Source organism: Siphateles boraxobius, unplaced genomic scaffold (assembly GCF_051911475.1).
Source record: "Siphateles boraxobius isolate OS27281-9 unplaced genomic scaffold, OSU_SipBor_1 35, whole genome shotgun sequence".
In the NCBI taxonomy this organism is placed as follows: domain Eukaryota; kingdom Metazoa; phylum Chordata; class Actinopteri; order Cypriniformes; family Leuciscidae; genus Siphateles; species Siphateles boraxobius.
This window is the reverse complement of record NW_027508975.1, coordinates 8,123,591-8,143,156: the sequence shown is the minus strand read 5'-3', so window position 1 is coordinate 8,143,156 and position 19,566 is coordinate 8,123,591. Positions and strand designations below refer to the sequence as shown.

At 36.7% G+C, this 19,566-nt stretch overlaps 1 protein-coding gene across 7 annotated transcripts in view; it reads right to left on the bottom strand.

Moving 5' to 3' along the window:
• Nucleotides 1–19,566, bottom strand: part of elmo1 (engulfment and cell motility 1 (ced-12 homolog, C. elegans)) — an 87,956-nt gene that overhangs the window by 55,992 nt on the left and 12,398 nt on the right. The window contains exon 1 of one of the 7 annotated variants that reach the window (XM_077196198.1): nucleotides 5,586–5,834. The exons of 4 other annotated variants lie outside the window; for them this stretch is intronic. The gene's annotated coding sequence lies outside the window, so the exon portion shown is untranslated. Of the gene's footprint in view, nucleotides 1–5,585; nucleotides 5,835–19,566 lie in introns of those variants that run through there. 2 more of the 7 variants (XM_077196197.1, XM_077196194.1) reach the window with 2 other exon arrangements.

Below are 19,566 nucleotides of genomic sequence, written 5' to 3'. Positions count from 1 at the left end.
GCAGTTCGACTGAACGTAACACGAACCAAAAACAGGATATGAGGTCACAAGATTCGACGATAAAAAGAACAGAATACTCAAGCATACCTGATTCCTCTCATCATAGGAACATTGCTTATAAGTTCTTTAGTATTTAGTGGTCTGAAGTACCGCGAGAATCCTCTCGAAAGCAGACTGTTCTCTAATTGCTCTCATGATCCTTTGATGTCATTCGCCGATCGGTCTGCGTAACACCACTTCAAGTCGAACACACCTATTTACTTAATTCCTGAATGAATCTGCCGTTTGAACTAATCGAATGAACGAATGACTCAACTTATGCAGTGTAAACACTAACGCTCAAAAAATTAATTGGTTTGAGTAGGACAAACATAAATTAAAATAATTAGTTCAGTCAAATAAATTATGAGTATTTAGAACTTTCTTTTCTTTCAAGTTCACTAAACTGATATATTTTAAGTAAACTGAGCCGTTTCCTTGTTTTGAGTTTTATGAAATTATTTATTTTAATTTAGACGAACTTAAGTTTAACTGAAACTGGACTGGGAATTATATTTCCCAGCATGCTTTGCCGATCGCACTCAAAAGGGAGAGTAAATGTTAAAATTAAGTGTAATATGTTTTTTTGTGCAAGATTAATGTTAAGTGGGAGATTAGTGACTAATGTTTTGTTATGCTAATTTGGAAGAATTTCTGTTAATGTTGATTTTAGGAGTGTTACCATCATGGTGACAAGTGGTGCATGCGACTTGGTTTGAGAACAATGTTAAAAACGTTCACTTTGAGGTTACATGAAAACTTAAACCAAATGTTAAATGTAAGAATTAGCCTACTCAAATGTTTCAAGTTAAGAACAAGTAAAATGTATAAATGCAAAATAAAAATCTGCCAGTTCTGCTTACTTAAACTTTCAATTTCTTATCTTAAAAATTGAGGCAACTGATTGTCTTAATTTTTATGAGTTTTGCCAACTTATTTGTGTTTACAGTGTGCATTTAGACATTTTTAGTATCTTATTTAGAGTTTAATTTAATTGAAACAAATTATTTCATACTATGGGATAGTTTGACCACAATATATTTATTATTAGTTTATTTACATTTACTCACCCTCATGTTGTTTCAAACCTGTACGACTTTCTTTCTTTTGCAGAACAAAGAAGATATTATGAAGAACAAAATCATGCCCATTATAACCTATACAAGTTTATGTGTAAATTATGTAAATTTGATGTTGAATCAAACAAACTCAAACTAATGTTTCTCTCTAAAGCTTCATTTTGTAATGTCTTTTTAATCCTCGTCTCATTTAACACAATATTGACTTTATATTTTGGGGGTAATTTCTCAGCACAATTTGATGTGTGATTAATTTGAAAATAATTTGATTAATCAATCAGCACATCGTGTAATTAATTAGATTAAATATTTTAATTGCTTAACAGTGATTGATTATATAAAGAAAATTATACATTTAGTCCTGGTTTGTTTAGCATGAGTATATATTCTTTTGTGCTTCACAGTGGGAAAGATCACAGATGAGAATGAAAGAATGAATGATAATATTCCTTCTATGCCTTAAAGTGTGTGTTGAGCATTTACTTAAACAAATAGGGTCATAAAAGTGCTTTAAGAATAAGTATCTCTTATAAGTATTTCTTTTTTTACTTATTTCACATGTATGGCTGCACTACAAGAGAATAGAACACATGCAGAAATGATTACAACATTCAAGTACAAGCGGTTTTAATCCACACTGTATGTTGACATAACAGTAAATATGTGGATGCAACCACAAAGCCAGTGGGACACAAGCAACAGCCATGTAAGGCTAAAAACATTCCTACTTCTTGTCTATCAAAAAGTTCTACAAAACAAAAGCCCAATTGATGTGAAACAAATTTACATTTTTGATAGACATGGTTTCTTAAAACCTACACAATAATGCTGATGAAAGAAACCAGGAAGAAAACAGACTGACAGAAGGGATTTGATTTCTTCAGAGGGCTTAATAGACCAGTCAGATAAACAGGCAGGCCTAGAGATGTCTCGGTCTCTCTGATGAGGGGCAGGTGCACACAGCATCGCCTGCTCTTCTATTACAGCTCCTTCTGGAAAACCCGCTGAATTAATCAATCAACAGTTTCCGCGAAACATCCAACCTTCAAACGAGAAGTTGAGGAACACTTCACACTATATTGTCTTTCTCACACTGCATATTAAAATAACAGAGTTTTCTAGACGTGCAACAATGATTTTGGACATGGTGTCAAATCAACTAAATTTCAAAAACTTCGGCAGTTATCTTTTTTTTTAATTTTTAAAAAAAGATTCTACATAAATACAAACTAAAATAGGGATGAAAGCTAAAATATTGAATTATTGTATAAATATTTACTATGTAATCCAATTTTTTTAGACTGGGGTCAAAATTACAATTGCTGAAAAGGACTTGCAAAAGAAAATTTTGGGCAGAAATGTTCTATGCAATTGTTTTAATAGAGGGAAACAAGATACATTTCTGGTTTCAACGTTACTTCCATTCATCTTTTTTTTTTTTTTAATCAGCTGGCATTTAATATTTTGGCTTTCTTCATTTATGTATTATATGGTTAAGTTGACATGGAAGGACCCATATATTCAATGGCAGTACCATGTATTTTTGTTTTTAGGACATGTGCCATGGTGATACCATGTTGTTTTGAGACAGAAACCATGGCAATACAATGTTTTAGGAAATGACATATCCTAAAATCAAGATAATACCATGGAACATGGCAATACCATGATTTTGGATGCGTTTGGAATACCATGTTTTTGGACACACCATGGCAACACCATGCTTTGTTTCACATTAAGTCAGGGTTGAAAACGCATTTCACCACACGATCGTCTACACTACGCAAGCAATCCGGGCGAATGCGCTTTCGACTACCTCTGGAAGTGGTCGAAAGTGGACAATCTCAACTTTTTAGACTCCATTTACACCTGTACTTAGCATCATCCACTTGTGATCAGATCGACAAACACATCTTAATACCAGGTGGAAACAGGGCCTTAGAGACAAATTATAGCAATAAAAATAACTGCAGTAATTGCATGCCACTCTAAAGCATAATTACAAACCAAGCAGCCGACATGATGTTTCATTAGCAGTACTCAGAAATTATGTAAAGATCTAACTGAACTGTAAAATGATCAGTAATGTAGCATATGACCCACAAGAAAACACTAGTACATGATCCAACTAAAACCACCCCTTTTTTCCTTGAGGTCAATCAAAGACTACCTTTAGATGCCGAGGAGTATCAGCACAGCATGTGGGTGTCAGTGTGACATGCCCAGTGCTGTTTAAATGTTAAGACCGGACTCCTGCAGAGAGAACAACATTACCAATCTGAACAGCTGCAGTCTGTCAGTTGTAAGAAGAAAGTGAAAGACTGCTCAGAAGTTCACACTTTCACCAGGTTCCCCTTCCCTGGATTGCCCACGTCCTGTATAGATTTCAAAAGAGCCCTCCAGTGATTCATCTGACACCTCTACAAAGGGTCCCAGAGCACAGAGGGCCCACAAAGGAGCAGCGAGCTTTATCTGTGCTGCTGAGAAACAAAGACACGCGAGACAGCTACTGAGTTATTGCTACTCACGTTCGCTGAATCAGTCGGCTCTCATTTCTACCCTGCAGGTCTGACCTGTGCCATGTTGCTACAAATCCTTTGTGGAGACTGAAGAGACAAAACTGTGGGTCCAGTCGAAGACACATAGCCTATACAGTACATGGTCAATGTCTGGCGTATTTCCATTGGTTGCTATAGTAATGATGTAAATATCAGCATGATGCCAAGAGACATTCTGAGTGGAGATTCCAGTGTGGAAAATGGGAAAATCGCAGACTTAGACTCTGCTCACGTCTAACATGAAGCGCTGAACTCACAAGAGTATGACGGACATACGCAACGGGCATTTTACACATTCATGCATGTATTGTGCAAAACCACTGACTCGTTCACCATTCAAATGAGGAAAGTGTGAGTGAAAATGAGTGAATTCAGACACAGCTTCAGACAACACTGCACACATTGTGTTACATACGTGTCATATCCTAAAAGACCAAAACTACTCAGTCTCAGATCTGACCATTCAGACTTGAGACAGAAAATAAGATAAAATAAATAATTGTTAATTTGTATTAGTTCATTTAGTAGTAGTAGTTATTAATAGATAAAAACAAACTACAACTACTACTACATAGTTATTAATATAATATTAAAATAATTATTTTTAATATTATAGAATGAATGAATGAATGAATGAATGAATGAATGAATGAATGAATGAATGAATGAATGAATGAATGAATGAATGAATGAATGAATGAATGAATGAATGAATGAATGAATGAATGAATGAATGAATGAATGAATGAATGAATGAATGAATAAGAAAACTAATTCAGAATTCACATCATGCATTTGTAATCACTGGATTTCAAGTTGTTGTTTTTTCATACTAAAAGTATTAAAGTAAATCTATAAGTATATTTTTTTAAAGAAAAAAATATTTTTGCTGCTTGTCTAAATAACGCCATAGAGAGAGATTTGTACAATTTAAGACAAGGAAAGTTTGAAGTGTTTATGGACATATTTTTTACTACAGTGATGGTACTACATGGTAATATAGGCTAATGATACTTTGATCCCATGTTACTGAATGATTACCATAATCATGCCCAAAACCATGGTTATACCATAATTCAATGTCTAAAACAATATGGTAGTAAAATGGAGCTTTTTTCATAGTATAATCTGTTTGGGAAACAATAAGAGATGAACATCAGCCAAGAATGATGTTTTGACATAAAACAGGCACTTTAAGTTACAATCAAACACTACATAAACTAACCGTTTCCTCTCCTAAATACTAAAAATGATCTGTTAAAAAGAGAAATATTTAGTTTTAGTGTAGACAGATTCTGTGCCCTTTTCTCTCAGTTTGAGCTGCAGCAGGCGTCTATAGTGTCAAAAACAAGTCCTCTAACAGGTCCTCTAAGTCTCATTCAGTAACCAGGATATCCTGTCACAGCTAAGCAACAATTTCCACATCTCAAACTCCTCGCATTTGTATCTCACTAGTACCCAAGGAAACTACACTCCCTAGGAAAAAAAAAAATACCCAAGAGAAATTGTAATGATTAAAGTTATAATGTTAATACAAACATTCCCCCTACAAAAAAATAGGTTTGTTTGTACAAAAAATATGAATGCATTTAGTATACAACGCTCAGTACAGTGTGGATAACGTCACTGAAAAGGTCTAAAACATCTCAAATCAAAATTATACATAATTTAAAAGCACATTCTAAGCGTCTAAGCCGGCCCGATTGCCTTGTCTGCAGGATGGAGACACCTCAAGGCAGCAGACCAAACGAAAACTTTCAACAATGCATTTAGATTTTCAACAAAAAAAAATGCAGCCTGGTTCACAGATAGACCTGTAGTGATATATTAGGGGTCGTAGAGCTGACCCCAGTGGCCAAAGACACACCCTAAGCGGACCGGATTCACCCGAAAGCATAAAGAAACTTACCCGGAAACCCCCGCAACTAGAAGCAGGTCGAACAAGTCAATGTTTCCAGCTCTTTAAGCCAATTATTTTTCAGCAGTACAGTATGTTGTCTCTGCTCCGAGATCCATCATTAAACAAAAGTCTTCCAAATAAAGACTATGCCCGTATTTATCACACGACTTTACACAAACTTTGTCTGAACCAGCGAGAAAGACAGAGGGATAAGGAAAAAGAGGTGAAAGAGACGGAGGAAGTAGGCGTTCATGATGAGAAGAGGAAATGCTGGGCCACAATTGCACAAAAAGGCGGCAAATTTCAAAGACGCAACACAACTGAAGACGTGAGGAGGAAACAGACCCACGGGCTCCTGGCTCGGCTTATCTGAAAATGACGGACAATAACAGGAAATATGGAGACGCGCTGATTGCTTGAGATAAAGCGAGGATTTTGTGCATGCGTTTAAAAGACAAATAATCTGTGAAAATAAAGCTGTGTGGTCATTAGGTGATAGGAAGTAGTTTTTATGATGCTTATGTCTGTAAAAGAAAATGAAAGATACTTATACTTTACGTAAAGATAATGAAACCTATTTTTCTACTATTATGATGTTTTTGTACAGTAACGACTTTCATGGGACAAATTTTCATTCATAATTCTCATTACCGTTATAAAGAATTTGAGACAAATGTATTTAATACAGTAATAAAAATCATCCTGACCCAACTTTTTTCCCCTTTTAAATCAGAATAAAACTAGCTTGATTTTTGAATACTAAAACCATGATTTATAAATATATCTTCTTTTTTTCTGCATTACAGTAATTAGAATAAGTGGAAATCAGATCCTAAAAAAATATATATATATACACAAGACTATAAAAAAATACTATATATATATATATATATATATATATATAAACAAATAAAAATAAAAGCAATCTAATTCTGTGTGAAATTTCTTTGTCTTTTCAAATGATCCCCTGTGATACATGTGCGGCCCACATAAACAAAGTTGACACGACTGCCCCTGACTCATAGTGCCATGGTAACAAAATTTAAAAAAAACAACCCATCAAGTGGAAAAATAACATGCTCAGATTATGACTAGCTGCATGGGCAGAATGACATTCCCGGAAATTGATGCCTAGTGCAACTCACAAATAGCTCTAATGATCAGTGAGCTAATTATCACAATGGCACATTTTAAAGGATTAAAAAAGGAAACGAGCAGAAAGGCAGCTGATTATAGAATGGGCCGGCTACTCTCATTTCCCGTATCTGCTCATCCTCTCACAATATTTCAAGGAGCATGCTCTGTTGTTTCTGATGCAATAGCAGAAGCTGGGTGGCAAACTCAAGAACTGCTTAACATCTTGTTGCCCATTAAAGGTTCAGGATGGCTAAACTGGCTCATGTTAGTGAACGAGAAGGAGCATATGTCGGTTCCACCCATTGTGGGCACCTAAGGGCCGACCGGCCCTGCTCTCACAGCTGTTGAGGCGGCTCTGGATTCCCTCGAGCTATGAATAGAGATCAGTGGAGAGCTGGTCAATGAAAAATGCTGGGTCTGGCCTAGATTCATGCGTGGTCGGGTACATCAAACTATCGCTGTTTAGACTGACTGGTAAAATTGGTCAGGGTCTTTGAGACCAGCTAGAGAGAAAGAGAGACAAATGAAGAGGAAGAGAGAGAGCCACACATTTTTCCGGAAAATGAGAACATCTAAAATTAAACAGTGTCCTCTTGGGGACTTTACTGTGATAAATGAATGGCAGCTCCACTTTCAGTACAATGTGCAACGTGTTCAGATGTTCCCTATTAAAAGTCTAATGATGCAACAAAACGGAAATTAAAGTTCCATTCAGCCGAAAACGAGTTCTATATAAGCATTTAAGTTTGCACGTATGTTTTATATAAACTTTTTAATGATATGATTATGTTCCTACTCCAATTATATAATGAATATGTAATATATTGCATATATTTAGCAAAATGCTCTTTTCTAGAGACATTGTTTCTAGCCAACTAACAAGTTATGGAGATTGACCGGCTTTCCTAAGGTAAATGTGACATTTGTTTACAAGCGGTTTTATTGAAAACTTTTCATTGTTGAAACGCTGACTGAGCTATTACATGAGACATGATACATTTCAGTAAGCTGTACGATATCTTTCAAAATACCTTCTGATGTTCATTTATGTTTAAATATGCTTTAACTAATAGTAAAGCTGAAGAGATTGAGAAGTTTGTGTGCTCCGTGCTGCTGCTTGAACTGAGGCACTACAACGATCTTTCACAACACGTTAAAGAGCGACAAAATTTAACAGTTTACAGAATTTGAAAGCTCAGACTTTCTTTCATATCAAAATGAACAAAATACAAAGCTTAATGATGTGATTAGTGATTAGTGAATGGCAGGCATGCTACAAGTAATGTTTAGAGAAGTTGTTCACGCATCAACCGAAAACAAGTTAGACTAAAAGATCTTGGTACATCAAAATGAATATCAATTAAAAACAAGAAATTATACCCATGTCAACCCATCCCCATGCTGCGTCCAAAAATCACATACTTTCTTTAGTAGGCATTTAATAATTAATTACTTCACTTTCCCCTAAAATGTATGTTCTATATAGTATAAATGTGTGTAGTATGAATGTAATCTGGAAGTAATACATTCGCCATGTTGTCATTATCATGTGACCTACCAATTACGTCGCATCACTGCCATTCACAAATCCTTTCCAGTGGCCTAATGGGATAGTAAAGTGTCCATCGTATGCACACTTCAGAATCTCCCCGGAAGTAGTAGGTCATCTGGGTAGTTTGGAGTTTGGACCTAATTTGGACATACTTCTTTTGTCACATACGATTTTCCGCCTTCGATATAGTAGGGGAGAATGTGATTTCGGATGCAGCCCTAGTGTCCACACAGTCAACATGTTTACCTCTTCTAGCTTATCCAAGATGCTTGCACAAACTAGACGCTGACAAGGTTAAAATGCGGCATCGGGAAAGAGCCAATTAAAACGTCACCATTTCTGTCAATGACTTCGGCTGTCCAAAACGAATTATTTACTTTTGGCCAATTTTTTGGATTGCCAAAAAGGTTTGGTGCATCACTAATTAAAAGAATAATACACTTTAAAGATGAAACTTTATTCAGGCATCATTTCCTCACCCTCATATTGGTTTAAACCTGTATGACTGACTTCTGTGGAGCATAAAATAAGGTTTTTGCAAAGAGCATGCTGCTCTTTTGCAACAAAAGCAAATTATTACCAATACGGGTCAAGCTCCAAAAATCTCATGAATAAAAGCACCATAAAAATAGTCCGCAAGTCCATATACATTGTCCCGCGAAAAATAAGCACACAAACTTCTCATCTCACCTTATATCAAAAGTCTCCTGACTAGAGAAACAAACACAATTGACCTAGAAGCGATGTTCCCGTCTTGGTGGTCGAGGAGCCAGCTGTCTCCTTGGAGATGCATGCATGACGCGGTGTTCCAATTAGCCTTTCCTTGTGTTTGGTACCTAAACCACTCCCCAGCAAAGAGACCCCCTACACGCTGTACTCCCTCTGACAAACCTGATTAAGTCATCCAATCCAGCCTTGGGAGTTAGTTTGGCAAAAAACAGACACAGGCTGGTGGTATTCGTGAGCAGAGCCGTCAACCACCTTTGCACATGGAAACACTTGCTCTGGATTTATTCAAGCTCATCTAACTTTGGTGATTTAATCCATTTTGCTGCTTCCAAACTTTTTTAAAATCATTTTGTTTTGTAAAAATGTATTTAAACCACTTGTGTTGTGTTGTGTTGTGTTGTGCATGTATTTCTAAATTCCACATAGCAACGTCTTTTTCAATTAAATCAATGAAGCATTCAAAGATCTTTTGATATATACAACAGATTTTAATTAAAAAGCACCAGTACAGATGGGAAAAGAGCCCAGCCGCCCTTCTAAACACTACCGCAGAAATTGTAATCATTTTTAATCTACATGGAAAAATAGAGCTTTTTAAAAGAGGACAGTAACAGATGCTGCAAGATTATAAAAGATATACGCATTGATGCTTTTTCCCTCTTTCTAAACCATGAAAATCAATTTGGAGCTTTACTTTACTTTGCATTTACATTCAAATAACAATGTGAAATCAAATAGCTCACTAAGAAATTATTCTGTGAATAGGATATAATGCTATTTCCCAACTCTATAGTTATAAGTAATCTTTCCTGGAGTATTAGATTTAACACTGAGAGAATGACTAACGTCTAAATATAATACAGCGTAAGCCGAGAGTTTGGTCACAGTGACATTTATTGTCAAGCGAAGTGGCTTGTTTCGGGTCTAAGACTAGACTAGAGCATCGAAGAAAAAATAAATAACTTGTCACCTCTACAAAAGGCTTTGTGGACGCAAGACCGGAGATGGAGGTGGGGAGAGTATATTCAGGCTGTGACCTTCTGCTCACAGACTTCTCAACCCAGTGTGAAACTCTCTAAACAGGTCAGACCCATGACAGTCAATATACATGAGACACGGTTACCACATTGCCTCACTGAGAGAAAGGAAAACACCCAGAAATCAACCTGCAAATAGAAACGTCTTTCTCGCAACTCAATTACACTGCAAAAAAATGCATTTGTTAATACGACTACCACAAAAGGGGACAACCAATAATGGAATTTGAAGAAAAGTTATAGAAACCAAAAAAAAAAAAAAAACAGATTTCTAATAATCAGCTGATAGATTTTAAAATAGATACACTACCAACTGATATGTTTGGGATCGGTGAGATTTTTTAAATGTTTTTCAAGAAGTCTCTTATGCTCCCCAAGGCTGCATTTATAAGATAAAAAAAAAATACAATAAAAACAGTAATTCTGTCAGGACCACTATCGTCAAATACGATTGACAATTAGCATACAGTTTGGATTGGTGGTATGGTTCTGTTCTGGGCAAGAACTCCCTGTCATGCAGCCTAGCATGGATAAGAGCAGGGAAAGCAGCAATAATCTGTGGATCTGCTGAGAGTCACTGATGCAAGCTTGACTAACGTGACCTGCCAGAACTGATGCTACGCTTAATTATTATGAAATATTATTACAATTTAAAACAACTGTTTTCTGTTTGAATACATTTTTAAATGATTTATTTTTCTGTGAGGACAAAGCTGAATTTTCAGCATCATCCCTCCAGTCTTCAGTGTCACATTATCCTTCAGAAATCATTCGAATATGCTGATTCTGCTGATATGCTGGTCAAGAAACATTTCTTCTAATCAGTTACAAACATTGTGCTGCTTAATATATTTGAGGAAACCATGCGTTTTTTGTTTTCAGGATTCTTTGATGGACAAAAAGTATAAAAAATAAATACAAAATAATGGTCTTTTTATTTATTTCGTTTTATTTACTTTTATGTCCTTGCTGAATAGAAGTATTCATTTAAAAAAAAAAATCTTACAGATCCAAACTTTTTAACCATAGTTTATATTGAATAAAACTATAACCTAGCATTCAATGTAAAATAGTACAAAAAATAAAATATAGAATTATAAAAAAAAAAAATTCAAACTGAACCAAAATGTGAAACTTTTTGCAAAAAGTGAAGTCAACATGAGCAACTAGACAAAATATAATTATTATTCAAATTAACTGTAGGAAGTTGCTTATTTTGTGGACTATAGTTTCGGCAAGAATTGCCTTAGTGCCCTAACATGAACCACTTCTGGTAAGTCACTTTGTGCACACATGCCAATGCACACAAACACTAAAAATCACCATGTTGACCAGCTCCCACCACATCCCACAAAGTGAACTGGAACATTTAAGGACTCTTAAATCAACCCTCACCTCATTACACTGGTTTCTCTGGCTAAATTAAAATGAATTAGTAATGATGGGATGGGATGAGAGAAATTTAAGCAATTTCCTCAAACATCCCCACAAGATCCTGGCCAGTGCAGCTCTTGGATCTGATCGATGGCTAACAGACATAGCAGAGAGATTAAGAGAGAGGTTTTAGAGGAAAAGCTCGGCATCAGGATTGCAACATCAGTAACTAATTCAGCATCCATCACTACTTGGATCTCATAATGATGGCTGTAAATTTCACTGCAAGTGAAGCAAAGTGCACAAATACCACAGCCAGTTTTCGATGCCTCTTGTGTCACTAAATGGAATTGCACAAATAATGTCTGGTATGTACCCGGGTAGTGGGAGCAGAGTGACAACAGTATCCTGCAATATATATTAGCTATATCAAAATTGTATATTTTTTAATAATTATTGTGCACTTTAATATTTGTACTTCCCTCTTTCCCTTACAGGATTTTATTTAGCGTTTTTAATTTTTTTAAATGTCATGTCTCCCGTAATATTTTCCTGTATGCAAACAGTCAATATGTAGTGTCTGCTTTTATATAAAACAATTTTTAAAAAAAGATTCTAGCTTCATTCATTCTTTTTTTATCAACACTTGAAGGTGGGTTAGTTTCGTAAAAAAAAACATTTCAAACAAAAGACAGAGAACATCACATTTTTGTCAAAGACTTTTTCTGGATCGGATTCAGAACGATTATCAAAACATACATCGTCCATCAGCACCTCCAAAGCCTGCACAGTCGTCTTCGACATTTCCTTTACGCTCCTTCTGGGCTATGTCTGAAATCCCCCCCTAATAGGGCACTATTTGAGGGGAGAGCCATTTGTAGGAGTTAAAAATCATAGTGGACGTTATCGAGTGCATTCATTCAATCCCACAATCCACCGCAATAACAAGTGCACAACTCATGTAAGCTCAACGGCTAGCGAATACCCATAATGCACTGTGAGAGTAGCGAGCCGATGATTTTCCAGAGTCTGACCTGAAGATGGTGCCCGCAACTGAATCATCCATTCATCCATCCATCCATGTTCCTAACCGCTGGTCCAATGTGGGTACAACATATCATACAGGTATAAATTCCCATTTAATTGATTATTAAATTGATTAATTAAGGTTTACAAAGTTTTCATGACAGAGCTCAAGATAACTCTTTTCATCTTAATACAGTTCGCTAATTTTCAAATAGTTATTAAACAGCAAGCAAAAACTCTACAAAAGCAGCGGCTCTTCTGGCATACTCAGTGCCCGAATTCACAAACTCGTTCTCATTCTCTTCTTCAAGTGAACTATATTAGAGAAATATACTAGGGAATAGGGGGCGATTTCAAACACAGCCCTGGTTTACACAGATTTTCTACTTTGCTTGTTTTTGGATCTGGAGATGCTGTACCATTTCAGAAAATCCGTAACAGCACCTCCTACCATGTAACAGTGAAAACGCGGATTGCCTGAAAAACTCGTCAGTGGCGAGAAACCATTGTGTCATAAATAGTCCCTTTCACACCAAGTTGTTCTAGGAACTTAGTTATAGGAACTAGCCACCAGGGTGGCTCCCCGAGAACTAAATGTTCCCCTATGGCCATTTTCCTTGTTACATTTGCACCGCCAGTATAAACTCTGAAGTGACGTAAGCAGGGTGGGAAATTAACTTTTTTGCCCACCAGCCACAGTGGCTGGTGGATGCCCAATTTTACCAGCCACTTATATTTTTTACCAGCCACTTTTTCCGGAATTCAAATTTATAAAAGAAAGTGCACTAGCATATTTTGATTTGCTTCAATCATTTTTTTTATTATTAATACATAATAAATCAATAAAAAGTGATGTGAAAAAAGTCACTTTAGTCTTCTTCAGAGTCATCCTCATCTTCAGACGTCTCCTTCTCATCTTCAAGATACCTCAGCAATATAGTGCATGAAAACCCTGGCCTGCTTCTTGTTCTGATAAGTTTCCCCAATCACCAGTCCTTTCTGCTCATCCACTCGGAAAGGAGTTAGAATGAGAACTGTGACTTTGATAACATTGACGTCCATTACAAATATGTAATTTGTTTTATCCATTTAACAATATGAGTTGTGCTGCACTGAGGCGCCAATTTATGTTTTACTCCGTGGATGTTCTCGGGCGAACGCTCTTTAAAAAAGAAAAACACTATTCTGCACAAACAGGGCTACCATAATATGTGAGCAACATGTATGTACTTGTTTGTATTTTTGAGAGAATTTTATGCATGGTTATTTTACAGTTTATTTTTTGTGGTCTGTATGACCATAAATGATGGAGTATTTAAGTGTATTTTGCTGCTATTTGAAAAAAATACAACAAAACGCGCCAGCGCGTTTGCCGACCCCAGAGGGTTAACTCTATAATAAAGCCGTAAAGTAGGCTATCTTTCAACTCAGGATAGCACCACTCCTCACAAATGCAGATAGGATTGGAGATGAAAAGTTTAACTGACACGTAATCGAGCTCCGGAGCACCCACGGTATCGGCTCCTATCCTCGCGGCTGCTAAAACTATCGCTAAACTAAAAAAACGATAGCTATCTAGCCATCACAAAACACAACTCCAAGTTAGTAATTTACCTTCTTGCACATCCAAACGTAGTCCCGAAAAGGTCTGCCCTTTTTGCCGATCCCATGGACGTTTCTGAATAGTATTCTCATTCGGTCTAACTGCGCAGATTGCATAGAGCAGATACCCTTTATTGCCACACTTTGCTCCAGCTGTATGGCAGTGCACTTGATATCTGACTTGGATGACTCGTGCTCTTTTATTGACTCTATTTTAAGGTTAGTTGTTCCTCTAACGAACAAATTGTTTGCATTTTCGGACGACGCATAGGTTCGACAGTAAGTACAGTGCATGGACTGTTCGACGGGAAGGTAGACTAACCATTCCCTCGTTTTCCCTTCGTCATCAATGGGCCACTTGTTCGAAAAGTACCTTCTCTTTTTATTTACTTCACCCTCGACAGTTTGTACATTCATAGCTACTGCTGACTCCGCGGCGGGCCTCTTAACACCGGGAATATGTCACCACATTTTTTAAATTTTCCTTTCATCTGTACCTCAGCTCAGCTATATGTGTCACGGTCCGTTCAGCGCCGTGTCTGTGCGCTGTGTCTGTGACGCACTGCGCTGAAAACCAATCAAATTAGTTACTCGACAAAAGTGCATTATTGTTACTTAGCAACAGCATTCTTTGACAAAAGCTGTACAATCCGTTACAAGGAATGTTTTAAGTAGTAACCAATAAAAATATGTTTTACAATGTACCCAGCGGTATACAAGGCAAAGTCACCTGCCACTTTGAAAAAGTACCCGCCATTGGCTGGTGGCGGGTGCTAATTTCCCACCCTGGACGTAAGATGCGCTTGTTGTGACATTTATTTTGACGGTGCTGAGAACGCCAGAGCCTGTGCACACAGTACTCCTGTTCTCCATCTTCCTTAGTTTACGATCTGTTTAACAGTCCTGTCTAATACGTTATTCGATAGAACTGTTAATCAAAGAAAGTAGACAGTATATGAAAAAGTATTAGCGTTTGCCGTGTGGTTGATGTCCAATGTCGCTAGCTTAGCAGAAATACATAATCATGTTTCACTTGGTCCCCTCAAAGTTGCGTTGGACCTCCTCTTAGCGTAAAGGTAGAGATGTCGATTTATCACTGTTTTCCATGTTCATAGTTAGTTCATGGAATAATATAGGCTATAAACTGTGCGTATATGGCTTTTTAAAAAATGGTGGGTGCTGGTGTTTCATGTGCATCCGGCCAATCAGGCAGTTCCTATTGTGCTGCTGGGTTAGACCCTAGAAGCTAATTTAGTCCCTGAAAAAAGGCTTTCCTAGAGCTAAAATCATTCCCAGTTTGTGCGGTGTGAACACGCCAAAAAGCCCGTACTTCCGCCATTAGTTCTAGTAACTATGAAAATGTTCCTCCGGTGTGAAGGCCACTAATGTTGGAGAGTTAATGATGTGGGGAAGGAGTTAATTATACAAATTAATTTATCTATAGAAAAAATGATATTTATACACGCACACACAACCCTAATATATTATCATAAACTTATCTTGATGTCAACAAATAAAAAAATGTTTGGCCTGTTTGTTTTGATAAATAGCCCTACCTAAAATTATGTAAAAAGTCAGCACCACTAAATTTTAATTCCTATCGCCACATTCATTGTCCATTTCTTGTTGTTTGCAATATTAATCTTTATAAATAATTAGGGATGTGAATTTCTGCCAAAAATGCCATTCGACAATAGAGGAGCAAAAGTCGAATATCGTTCAAAAAAATAATAAAATAAATAAATAAAACGCACAATTACAATGCCAGAAAGGGAGGCCAATTTCATCTATAGCGATTGTCATCAAACAAACTGTTTATTAATTGAACAAGTAACATGTTTTCGTCGTTTTTTTTAACATAGTAGGCTAATTGGAATAAGAAAAAAACAATAAACACGATGTAGCCCGTTTTTGCATCGCCAAACCAGATGCTCGTTAGATCAAAAAATAATGTCATATGTCATTATGATTTTATGTGAACCTGCCTTTACCTGCAATAGCCTCCTCCTTTTTAAACAAATTAGTTTCAATCAATGTAAACTATTCGTGTGACTATGCCCCTGCGCAATACACACACATTACCGCGGGATGGCGGGTGTTCATTTCATGAACTGTAACGTTACACAACGGTAGCTTAAACCTGTTAACCTTTGACAGTGCGCCGACGCTCTGAAGCGTTTTTTTTTTTTTGTAGCCTATAAATTAATGTATATCTCCAACGGATAATGTCATACTTTTTAGTAGTGCTATCGTGGCGTAATAATCTGTTTGGTTGTAAAATGTATTACCTGAATGAAATGAAATCGAATGTATCGTCCTGGGGAATCATTCACAGACAGCTTACGAAGATGTTCAACTAATAAAGATCTTCATCGCTGGCAAAAATATGATGCATTTGCAGATTTGCTTTCACTAGACTAAACTGTAGCTCTTGATGTTCTTAAATCTTCATGTTACGACTTTGAGTCGAGTGTGATTGAACGCGCTTCAGTGATTCAGTGCATGAGGAACTGAACAGAACTGATTCGCGAACCGATTTAGACAGAACTGCCAATTTGTTTGATGAAGTCTTTGAACAGAATCGACCCAAAAGAGTGATTCATTTGTAAATTGAGCATCGCTCATGCCCATAAAAAAGATACAGCGCGCTTGGAATAAACTCATTTAACAACATGTAAAGTAACGAGAGGAACGTCGCCCAACGTAACATGTAAAAGTATGCACCTTGTGTCCCTGACAGGAAAATACCATGCTGCGCGATTTGCGCGAAAATATAACGATATTCGAAATTTTATAATCCCAACCCAACTTTGAGAATAGATTAACGGCGATATTTTTTTTAATCGCCCTATAAGAGTCTCACGTTAACGCAGCACGTCAACGCCGATAACGGCCCACCACTATAAATAATACAATAACTATAATTCCTTCAAATATTGCATTGTAAAAAAAAATGTGTAGGCCTAATTAATCTATTCATGAAACTGTGTAAACAAAGCACGTCAAAGCAATGCAAGCTTTTATAAACGTTAATACACGAGTAAAAGGAAACTAAACTAAACTTTCAAATGATCCTTTAATGGGGATGAGCTAATGGAATACAATCAATGAACACATCTCATGAATGAGTTCTCTTCACAGAAAGAGAAACAGCCCATGGGCGAATCCATTCTGCAAATGTGCCGCTGACCCCTGGCTGTTGTAAGCATCACACAATGGCAGTCTCTGACCGTTTGACACCAGCCCTGATGGATAGACCCTGTTTGGGAAACCATGGGAACCGTGCTCATTTGTATAGTCTCTCACATGAAGATGGCCTCAGGCCGAGGAGATGGAAGAGGTGTGGGACTCTCCAGGGATAAGCACAAAAACCTTTATTTAGCAGCAGCAGAGTTGAACTGTTACAACCACTGACGAATGTTAAACGCAGGCGATGCGCTGCCCTCAGGAGCACTTACATAGAGTGGGAGGCATTGTTCATAAACTGTTCTTTCAGAAATAGTGAGAGCGCATATATATATATATATATATATATATATATATAAACTGCTGAATTACACAAACACGTGGGTTATGAAACATGCTCTTCAATGAAAAACAAGCATTAGATAATCAGAGTAAAGGAGAGCTTGTTTAATGATGCTTCTAAAACTAAATACCAACATGTATCATGGTGCAACCATGACATTTTTTATGTTATGTTATGTAGCAAATCAGCATATTAGAATGATTTCTGAAGGATCACGTGACACTGAAGACTGGAGTAATGGCTGCTGAAAATTCAGCTTTGTCATCACAGGAATACATAACATTTTAAAATATTAAAATACAAAAGAGTTGTTTTAAAATGTAATAATATTTTACAATATTACTATTTTTATTGTATGTTGGTCAAATAAACGCAGCCTTGGTGAGCATGACTATTAAGCGACCCCAAAACTTTTAAACAATAGTATTACATTACATATAACTATTTAATATTAATAAAAAATTACAATTGCCAAAAGTGCCATGGTACCTTTAAATAATTAAATAGTACGCCCAAGAAACCACATAGCAACTTGAAAATGTAAATTAAAATTGCAACTATGCGTTTTCTTACTGGGACTATTCAGAAGAGCCCAACAGGCCTCCCCTAAATCTGAGGCATCATTGATGTCTATAACACAAACGGTGTGGGATAAGTTATACATGAAAGTTTATTCCTCAGGGTTAAGGGTTTGTTCAAATCCCAACAGAATTAGTAATAGTATCTTAGCATCTGTGATGCATTTGGACCGTGCCCAGAACAGGCATCCAAAACACAATATCTGAGATTAAGCAATTGTGGAAGTTAAACAAACGACTTTTTTCCAAGTTGGTTTTATGTAAAAGTACCAAAGAAAAGGGAAGTGGAAGAAATTGTTTCCCCTGGCGCATAAATAAATGGAAGGATGGATCCACCATCATCATGGCTCTGTTTGTGTCTGTCGAGGTGGGTCATGTCAAAACTCTCTATTCTCATCTGTTGAGATCATAAATCCCTTTTTCCAAATTCCCACAAAAAAAGAATACAAAATTGACAGAAAAACACCTGAAAATTATGCATCATGCCAGCAGAAGATAAGCACAGCCGTTCTGCTCTCTTGGAATGAGTGAAACATTACAAACAGTTTGGTCATGATTCTTCGATCATCTTGAGTATGTGCACAATGAGAGTGACAGTTGAGGACAAACCCAGTCTAAAATCTGGAGAAAAGATGATATTATTTGGACAGGTTTCAACATGAACTTGAACATTCTGTACAAATGATTTTACAGACTGTGTGTGTGTATTGTGTAGATAGTTGATGAAAAGGACTGAGAAAAAAATACAATGCTAGAGCTACACCCACCTTGCCTCACTATTATAAGAAAATCACAACACCAGAAACTAGTCTAATCCAGTCATCTACAAACAGAAACTTTTGTGTAAAAACAGTGTCTAATTCTTCTGCTATTAGCATTAATAAACAAAGTTTTAAAAAAAATGTAAAAAAAAAATCCACCAATGAATTCCTATGATTTTCCATGATGTTTCCAAAGTTTAAATTTGCTAATGGTTGAAGCCGGTAGAGCAACTGGGTATGTAGCCCGACGCGGACCTTTCCCGATCCTTTCTTTCACTTCGCTTCCGGTCTACTCTATACTATATTAATCGCAAAAAGAAAAAAGGCAAAACCGCCAAAATGTAATCTTCCGTTCCCAAAAGTTTCACACGGATGTACAACACAATATGGAAGAACAGATCTCCCGCTACTTTCGTTTCATGACGTCTTTAAACTTGAAATTAATTCATTTCAGTTACAATAACAATTCACTATTTTTCCAGGTTTTACATGAACATGGGAGCCCTAAAAATTATTCCTGAAAATTCTTCATGTCTTCCACAGGACAGACAAATATATAGCCCTCCCCCAAACTAACTGCATTGATTGAGTAGGGCCGATCAGGACAGTCAAACAAGCAGAACAATGATTTAAATTGAAAGTGAAATCAATGGTTCTGTATATTA